Consider the following 9858-nt stretch of genomic DNA (forward strand, 5'->3'; position numbering starts at 1 on the left):
CTGCAGATTCATTCTGCCGAAAATTTTCTTTTCTCTTAGCTTCCCTGGAACCTTCCTAGAGGAAGAAGCCCTGACTGAAAGCTCCCATTATGAGAATTGTTCTTTTCCAGAGTATCCTCGGCGGCTTCAGCCTCAGGGGAAGAGTTGCCGTGAGCAGCAGCACATGAGTCCTGGCTCTTCGGCTCTCCTATCTCTCCACACTTGCTCCTGCGGAGGTCCTTCACCCTGGAGAATCCACCAGTCCGGGTCTGTCTCAAGGCTCTTCGGGAGAGCTGTTGAATCCCAGGGGTCTGACTGCAGCCTTGGTGTGTCCTGCCTGGACTTCTTTTTGCTTGTAAAGCCACTTGGTGGAGTGGAAATTTTAAACATTCTTTGGATGCTCCTGGTGTTTGAATCACTCTCTAAATGAGTTTCATATGAAAGAAATGTTTGGAACCATTTTAAGGAAGAAAGTGGAGAAAAAGACGGGCACTATCAAAAAGGATGGTGATCAGGTAGTATCTCTGCCGAAACCCACAGAGTGAGCGAGCCACATGGCCGACCCCTGGAGGATGAGCATGCGCTAAGAGGGACTGGGTGACCCCATCAGGGACCTTGGTGACCTCACACTCCTGCCACCCACGCTTCTGTCTGAGCATGTCTAATAACAGTGTTGCTCTCAATTTATACAACTTTGTGGCTACACAGAGAGAAATGAGGCCCAGCTGAAATCAGAGTCCGGCTTCTGCGAAACCTCTCCGATTATGAGAGAAGTGTAAGTAAGCCGCAGCCCGCCGGAAAGGTCCTCCACTTAAACAGCAAGATCTTTACTGCCGCTGGGCAGTGGTGGCGCACGCCTTTAATCCCAGCACTCAGGAGGCCGAGTCAGGCGGATCTCTGTGAGTTCGAGGCCAGCCTGGTCTACAGAGTGAGTTCCAGGGCAGCCAGCGCTGTTACACAGAGAAACCCTGTCTCTAAAAACTGGGGTGGAAGCGTAGGGGGGCGGGGTGTGTCTTTACTGTCGGCTGGAATTGCCAAGGAAATTGACACGGAGAAAGTCACCCCCATCTGGGCTGTATTAATGAATACCTCCGACTCACTATCATAGACGAGGCTGGGCAATCACCATGACACGTGGGAGAGCTGGAGGAGGGCGGAACTGGTGTGTGGTCACCATAGCACCAGAACAACAGCCCCGCGGATGTAGTAAAGAACTGCTTAAGGATTTGGGAATACGGCACGCAGGGCTGCCCCGTATTAAGATACAAGGAGGAGAAAAAAAATTATTTAAATAAAACAACACCATATTCCTGCCAAAAAGATAAGAAAAGTAGTGATGAACCCTCCTCCCCAGAGGATCTCGAAAGGAGCCGGTCTCTGGAGAGACTTCGGTTCCCCGGCTTCCTCTCCTTTGCTCCTTACGGTGTAGAGGGATGTGGATTAGGCTGAAGTGAACTGAGCCTAATTTAATTCTGAGGCTTTCTCCACGCGCCTTCAGACAGTTGGAGTCGCACATGGTTGTGAAACAAAGGCCGGAAGTCCCTATATTTGCACAAAACCTGGCCTCGTGGGGCAGACCCAGCACCTTGGGAAAGCAAAGTAGTGATGGATGAGAACGCCTGTCCCCTTCAGGTAAGCTTAAGTAAGAAAAACAGCAGCGTTCTTTTTTAAAAAATAAATAAATAAATAAGCCATCTCACAGTCTCTGAAGACCTACACACACACACACACACACACACACACACACACACACACACACACACACACACGAGGCACACTGGGGCCTGCTCTGACCCTGCAGCGCTGAGCCTGCCTGAGCCCTAGGGCCAGCACAGAATGGGAGACAGCTGAGTCAAGGCCGGGGCGCCAGCCGTGAGAGGTAAGTCAAGCGAGCTGGTGGGTTTTCCTAAACAAAGAGTGCACACATGCAGCAGTACTTGATTGAAGACAAATTTCTATAAACATTCCCTTCTGAGCAAACGTCAAGGCCCAGGCTAGCATTTTTTTTTTTCACCATAGAAAGGGGGGAAGAGATGAATGGAGACAATTACACTCACTCGTTTGCTTTGTGAGGTCATAATGTTTCATTATGTGCCAGAAGTAATAACGTACACACTGAGACGGATAAATCGTCCAACGTGAGCACCAGGGCGCTTTCAGCTCGATCTCCTGTTAGAAAAAGACTCCGAGTTCTTCTGCTCTTTTCGATGTCCCTAGACCAGGCTTTGCTGACCACAGCTGTGGGCGACTGCCATCTGCCCCAACTCATCTTCATCTAAAGTGGAGATAGCTCCTCGGTGAGTGTCTGCTTGGTCCACCACCACCAGAGGCCCAGGGGAAACAGAGGGAACAGGCCTCAGCTCCTACCCTTGAGAAGTCCACTGTGGGGAGCCAGGCTCCTCACAGTGTTGTTGCTCCTGAATGGCAGCCACGGTTGCTAGGCAGTAGATTGAGAACGGTTACCCAAGTCAGGAAGTCAAGTCCTGCTTTTAGCTCTGCACCTTGACATGTGAGGGAAGTCACTTGTCCCGGATCCTCTGCCCACAGAGTAATACATATAATTAGAGAATTACTTAACATCTGTCCTATAACGAGCATATTCCCAGATATAGTTTAATGACTCAAATTAAAAAGGAATACACTCCACCTCCAGGTCTTCGTAAGTAAAACCCAAATGCCCTTTCCTATAGGTCAGAATTATTTCTTTGGCGTCCTCCAAATGCCACGCACGAGTTGGGGATTTGTTGAGAGAATGAGCAAATGACTCATGAACCAGAGTTGGGTCCTCATGCTTCATCGTCTGGCATCTCAACGACTGTGCAGTTCTCTGTCCTGGGTGTCCGCCATCTCTCCCACTCAGCTTCTACTTCCTTTTTCTCTGCTCATAGCTTCCGACCTGGCTTTGAGGAGTGATTGCTCTCTGTTGGGTACAATCACGGTGGTTCTTTTAAAGAAAACTGAGAAACATCAGGCATGCAATCATGGCAGTCTTGAGAACAGTCAGAGGCCAGAGGTCCTCTTAACCTGTATTTCCTGCTTAGCCTTTACTTCTGTGGCTCTCTGCCTGTCTTTATAGTAAGTGTCTTTTTGCTTGACTTAGGGTCTGTTGCCAACAACTGAAGTAGTCTAACTACTGAAACTTCTAACGCACACCTTCAGAATAGATGGGTTATTATTGGAATACCAAAACAAAAAATAGAAAGCTTAGAACTAAAAGAAGTCTTCCAGCTGGGCGTGATGGTGGGTGCTTGTTCTTCTAGCGCTCAGGAAGCTTTGTGGGAGGATCCCAAGTCTGAGGCCACGCTGCCTAGAAAGAAAAAACAAAAAACAAACAAACAAAAAAAACAAAAAAAGAGGGGCCAGCGAGACGGCTCAGCAGGTAAAGGCGCTTGCTGCCAAGACCAACAACCTGAGTTTGATCCCTGGAGCTCCCAGAGTGGAAGGAGAAAACCAACTCCCCCAGTTGCCCTCTGCCCGCCATACATGCTGTGGTGCAAACACACACATGTACCCACAATAAATAAATAAATAAATGTGGGTATTTTTGTTGTTGTTAAAAAAATAAACAAAATCTAGTGCAAACTTTTAAAAAATTCTCTAGACAAGCAGACCCGAAGGAGACGTGAAGCAGCATGATCAGAATCCTAACACTGGTTGGTTTCTGGGCCTGGACCCTAGGTGAGCTGGCTCCCTGGAGAGGAGCCCTTCTGCTTTCTACTGTTTCAGGAGTTCAGCATTGTCTTCTAAGGTTACCGCCTGTGGCTGCGTTTTGCTACCATGAAAGAATCGAAAAGCTGCCTTAAAGACCGTCCACCAAGCCTGCACTACTGACTGGCCTTTTACAGAGAAAGTCTACCATATACTCCTTACGTGAGTGGGCACTGCCATGCTCCAGTGAAACCTTATTCGCAGGCAACGAAATTCATGTAGGTTTCAAGATCCTCAAAATAGTAGTCTTTTGATTTATTCCAAACACAGAAAGATGCACACAGCATTCTTTGTAGACTGTACAAAAACAGGTCTGGGGGCTGGAGAGATAGCCCAGTGGTTAAGAGTACTTGTTCCTCTGGCAGAGGATCTGGGTACACACACAGTGACTCACAACCATCCATAACTCTAGTTCCAAGGAATCCAACACCCTTTCCTGGCCTTCAGAGACACTAGGCCTGCACGTGGTACATATATTCATAGAGGCCAAATGTTCACACACATAAATGTAAATAAATAAATGACTTTTTAAAAATAGCAGGCTGGAGTTGATCTACAGGCTAGTCCACCCAGCCCAGTTAAGCCATGATAGATAGTCTGCTATTTGCAATGATACAATGAAGTTACCTGACAGATTCACTAAAGTTCTGCAGCTTTTTTTTTTTTTTTAAAGATTTATTTATTTATTATGTATACAGAATGTATGCCTGCAGGTCAGAAGAGGGCACCAGATCTCACTACAGATGGTTGTGAGCCACCATGTGGTTGCTGGGAATTGAACTCAGGTCCTCTGGAAGAGCAGTCAGTGCTCTTAACCTCTGAGTCATCTCTCCAGCTCCCTTTTTTTTTTTTTTTTTTTTTTTAAGTGAGACAGGAGCCAGCCGGTAGCCTGACCTCCAACTCCCAGTCCCCCTGCCTCAGTCCCCCTGCCTCAGACTCTGTTGGTCTGGGATTACAGGCGTGTACCACCATGCTCAACGCTCACCCATACGTTTTTTTCACTACTATATGGGAGGCATACAGCAAGGAGTAAGATGCAGTCTTCCTCTCTGTGGCTTCACAGTCTAAGCAGGGACTCACAGGACTTCCACAATTATATTTTTAATTAATTATTTCATTTTGCAGTACAGGCGATTGAATTCACGTATACTCAGAAAGTACTCCTCCACTGAGCAACATCTCCAGCTCATTTTAGGGAATTTAGCTCATTTGGGGAATAGCCAGCATTTATTAATTACTTCCTATGATGTACCTTGCCCTTTAGATAAATCATGATTTCATCTTCATTAACAATGATGTGCACTGGCTCATTCTCATGGTACAAGGGATGGAAGTGATGCCCAGAAAGAGCAAGCACTTGGCCCCAGGTCACAGAGCTAGACTAAGACCCCAAGCTGAACCCTGGGGACCCAAGAATCGTGTCAAGTAGACCTTCCCTGGTGTGGCTCCCAGCCACACACACTGTGATGTCAGCTGCCTCCTTTCCCAGCTCACCCAGGTCTGTGAGCACCAGCCACCAACTCCTCATGGGCCTCCCCTGAGCTCACACCTGATGCCTGGATTCCTCATCCCGAGCCGACAGAGGGTTTTGATCGTCAGTTAACTTCTGTTTGCTTCCCCCTGAGCTATCCCATTGGTAGGGGAAACACAAATATTCCTCTGTCTCCTCGGTAATCCCCAGGGACAAACCCGGTAAACTCAAAGCTGGAAAAAATCAACTAGCAAAACGAAGGAGCTAAAAAGAGGGAGCAGGCAGCTAAAGATACAATACAGTTCAGAATCAAAACTCCATCACCCCCTATAAATAATGAGGAAACAACAATTAACAAAAACAGTCACAGAAAGGAGAAGCCCCGAAGCCAGATACGGTGAGGCACACCTATGATCCCAGCATTCAGAGTAGAGGCAGAGAGATTAGAAGTTCAAGGTCATCCTCGACTATGTAGCAAATTCCAAGCCACCCTGGGACATATGAGACCTTGTCTAAAGAAGAGGAGGAATTTTCACACGTGCAAGAAGGGAGAGGGAACAAGAGCAAGTCATGGTGGGGGGACAAATACAAGGTTTTCCTTCCTTCATAGGAGGAAAGTAAACCACACAGACACACACACAGACAGACACAGACACACATATACACACACAGACAGACACAGACACACATACACACACACACACACACACACACACACACACAGACGAGACACACACATAGACACAGAGACATACAGAGACACACACATACACACACAGACACACACACAGAGATACACACACAGACACACACACATATACACACACATACATACACACAGACACAAACACACACACAAACACAGACACACACAGAGACACATACACACACACAGACACACACACAGAGACACACACAGACAGACACACACACATATACTCACACATACACACAGACACAAACACACACATACACACAGACACAAACACACACATACACACACACACACACACACACACACACACACACACACACACACACGCATGCCCTTGACGTGACGGCAGAAGCAGGCCTATGTTAGCATATGCTGAGGTCGGGCAGGGAGCTATTGAAAGGGAAACAAGAGAAGACAACAGGGGATAACCACAAGCGAAATACAATGGTTGTGTGTGTGGAAACTATCAAAACCTATTATCTGTATGCTCGTGTGTTACTGTTTAATTAATAAACAAAACAGGGTGGAGTGATGCAGTCTGCAAGCCGACATTTTGTACAGAGAAGCCGCAAGCCGACATTCTCAGTTATGAGAGAATCAGGGGAATGAGGCACCCGCGAGCCTTCTCAACGAGGAAGGGAAGGGGAAAAGCTACTTGATGATTAAATACAACCACTCAAGAAATCGCCCAAATTAGAGAATTAGTGATGTGAAAGGCACAGTATCAGGACGGGCAATAAACATTGAATCCAATTAAATACAGAAAGAGGACAGACCCTCTGGAGCAAATGAATGCAAATCAGGACCAAGATGCTCTAAACCCAAACAAATTAAAAATCACAGAAGCATCGAAATCGGGAGGCAGGAAGAGACATGGGCGCACCAAGTCATCTCACTGCCGGCAGGGATTCATCCAAACCCCGAACCACTCCCCTGGATTTCCCATTGAGTTCTTTCCTTTTTTGAGGCAAAGTCTCGTTATGTACTGTGTACACCAGGCTGCCATGAACTTGCCATAATCCTCCTGCCTTTGACTCCTGAGCGCTCAGGTGACAGGTGGACATCAGCACATCCTACTTTCCATTAGTTTTCATCATTGTTGTTGTTTTCTAGATGGAATGATATTTTAGGGACTTTTGTTATTATTTTAATCATGTGTATGGTGGGAATGGGTAAATGCATGTGTGGGGTGGGGGGTTGCCTTGAGAGGACAGAGGTGTCTGAGGTTACAGGCCGTTGTGAGCCTCCCATGGGTCCTCTGCAAATGTAGTGTGTGCTCTTAGCCACGGAGCCATCCTCACTCTAGATCACTGGAATAGTTAAAGAATGAATGTATCTTCACGTTGGGAAATTAATCGTTAAGGTTCGTTCATTCCAGCTTCTCTCCTTCCTTCTGCTCATGCTCAGGTGAACCCAACGCTTTTTAACTGTTTTGTTTGTTATTATATGTGTATGTGGGATGTGTGTGTGTGTGTGTGTGTGTGGGATGTGTGTGTGTATGTGTGTGTGCATGTACGTGTGTGCATGTGGGGGGTGTGTGTGTATGCCTGTGTGTGCACGCACATGTTTGTGCACATGAAGGCCACGCAAGTCAGAGGACAAATCAGTCCTCTCCCTCCACCTTGACACGACTCCGGGATTGAACTCAGGTCCACAGGCTTGTGCAGCAAGTGCCTTTAGCCACTGAGCTATCTTAAAACGATTATTTTTTAGGCATGTGTAATGTCATGTAAAATGATTCCGTGTATATAGACGCATGGACTATGTCCATGTCTAGAATATCTGTGTCATCTGTGACTCACTGGTTATTTTTGGACGGTAACAACAAAAACTCATTCTTATTATGGTCTCACTGAGTCAAGCACGGTCTTCATGCTCTTCACATGAATCATTCGATTCGGAAGGCGTGGACACAGTCATCAACCCCTTTTACAAGTGAGGGACCTGGAGCGTGGGGATGCCTCCTGCGGTTTACGCGCTGGGGAATGGTTGGGCTGGGAGTCAAGATCAGCAGCTCCGGCTCTAGAGTCTATGCATTGAATCGTTGCTATCCACCGGTCTCCGTAGGACAGGCAGGTCACTGGTTGTTTTTGAGGTATTTGCAATTTTCGTTGATGATGATGTGTGACTTTTTTTTTTTTTTTTAAGGTCAAGGATGGTGAGATGATGGCAGTTGCCCCGAACCCCAACAACCTGAGTTCTACCCCCAGAACCCACATAGTCAGAGAAGTGAAGGTCAACAAGCTGCCCTCTGACCTCCAAGGCTCGCCGTGCCGTGTCCACACACATGCATGCATGCACGCACGCACGCACGCACACACAGAGACTAGTAAATAAATAATTAAAAACCCGTGTTTAAAAGGTCCAGTATTTAAAAAATAAAAAATAAAAAAGTTGTCTACTCCTGAATGTTACCCAAGCTCACAGAGCAGAGCTAAGTGATTTTTGTTCCTCTCCTCTCACTAATCTCGGCAGGCTCCCTGGAGGAGGCGAGAGGGGTTTCAGCAGAGCAACTCATTCACAGCCACCCAGGCTTTGGAGCAAGAGATAGGCTGAAAATTCAGTGCTCATCATTGCAAAAGGATGAGACATTTATGGGCTCTGGGTAAGTTAGCAGGAAGAAATACGCCTCCTTAGTCCCCATAGGGAGGGAGCACGCCCAAGAGAAGAGGCCCAGAGGCCCCAGGCACACACTCTCAGGAACCCAGGTTACAGCACCTCTGAACAGTTCACCCAGCTGACACAGCTTCATTTGAAACGGCACACGGTAGGCAACCAGCGTGAGCCACTCCTCACCCAAGCTCTGTATAATAAGGGCAGAAACAGAGAGCAGCTCCCAGGAGGGTGGGGGGAACATCTATTTTGTGTCACCCGGGAATGGCACCCTCCTACAACCCCATCGCTTTGACAACGATTCTAAAGCCCCCCCCCCCGCACGCTCCCCCCCCCCCCCCCCCCCCCCCCCCCCCCCCCCCCCCGTCTCTGTCACTCACCCACAAAATTAATGACTAAAGGAGAGAAGGACCACAAATGCCCAGCCCGTGAAACGCGGAGACAGAGAGGGACAGAGCAAGTTAATAAATAAAACAAGAGCCTGAAGGGAAGAGCTGCTTTGTCAGAATATAAATATTTCCCTTCCCCTTTTATCTTTAATGTAGTGTGAGAAGCTTATTAAAGGGAAATGCCTCCCGTCCCTGGAGCCCTTGCAGGAGCTTGTGGGAAGCTGCGGCTGGCCTGGCCCCATGCTTCTAAACTCTTCCCGGCTGGAAGCGAGTGGAAAATGCAGAGCCATAAAGAGGGTCTGGGGAAGAAAAGGGAAGCCATTGTGGCCATTAGGAGCCTTATCTTGATGGGTCTGCTGTCATGTTAATCACTGGAAGCCGCCGAGAGACCGAGGAGGAGGAGGAGGAGGGCCTATTTGCTCAAAGATTTGGCCTCAAATGCAGAGAGATGCTCACACCGCTAGACTTACCCTCTGCGCTGCTGGAGAGCAACACCCAGGTTTAGACAAAGGGGAGTCTGTCTACTGGGGTGAGCAAGGGAGTCCTGTAGGGTATCCTCAGAAGAGCCTCATCTCACATCTACAAGACAGCCAGCCCAGGCAGTCCCAATTCCCAGCCCAAAGCATCCTGTTCCTACAGACAGAAAATGTTCCCCCTCCACACCTTTCTTAAAAACCATAAAAGGAGGATGGGTACAGATCTGGGCATACAAGTAGGCATCCGGTATGTTGTTTGGTTTTTGTTTTGGAGATAAGGTCTCATGTAGCCCATGCTGGCCTTGAAGTCACTATCTAGCCAAGGAAGGCACTGAACTTCATATCCTCCTGCCTCCGCCTCTCGGGTACCGGGTACCAGGATCTCAGGTTTGTTTTACTGTGCACTGTACACGCAGAGCTGGGGATGGACCCTAGCACCCTATGCATGCTCAGTAAATGTCAACTGAGCTATATCCTCAGCCTGAAGCCAGGTAAGTTTGTGAGTTG

This window comes from Peromyscus californicus, unplaced genomic scaffold (genome assembly GCF_007827085.1).
Source record: "Peromyscus californicus insignis strain IS unplaced genomic scaffold, ASM782708v3 Scaffold_21__1_contigs__length_65335640, whole genome shotgun sequence".
Classification (NCBI taxonomy): domain Eukaryota; kingdom Metazoa; phylum Chordata; class Mammalia; order Rodentia; family Cricetidae; genus Peromyscus; species Peromyscus californicus.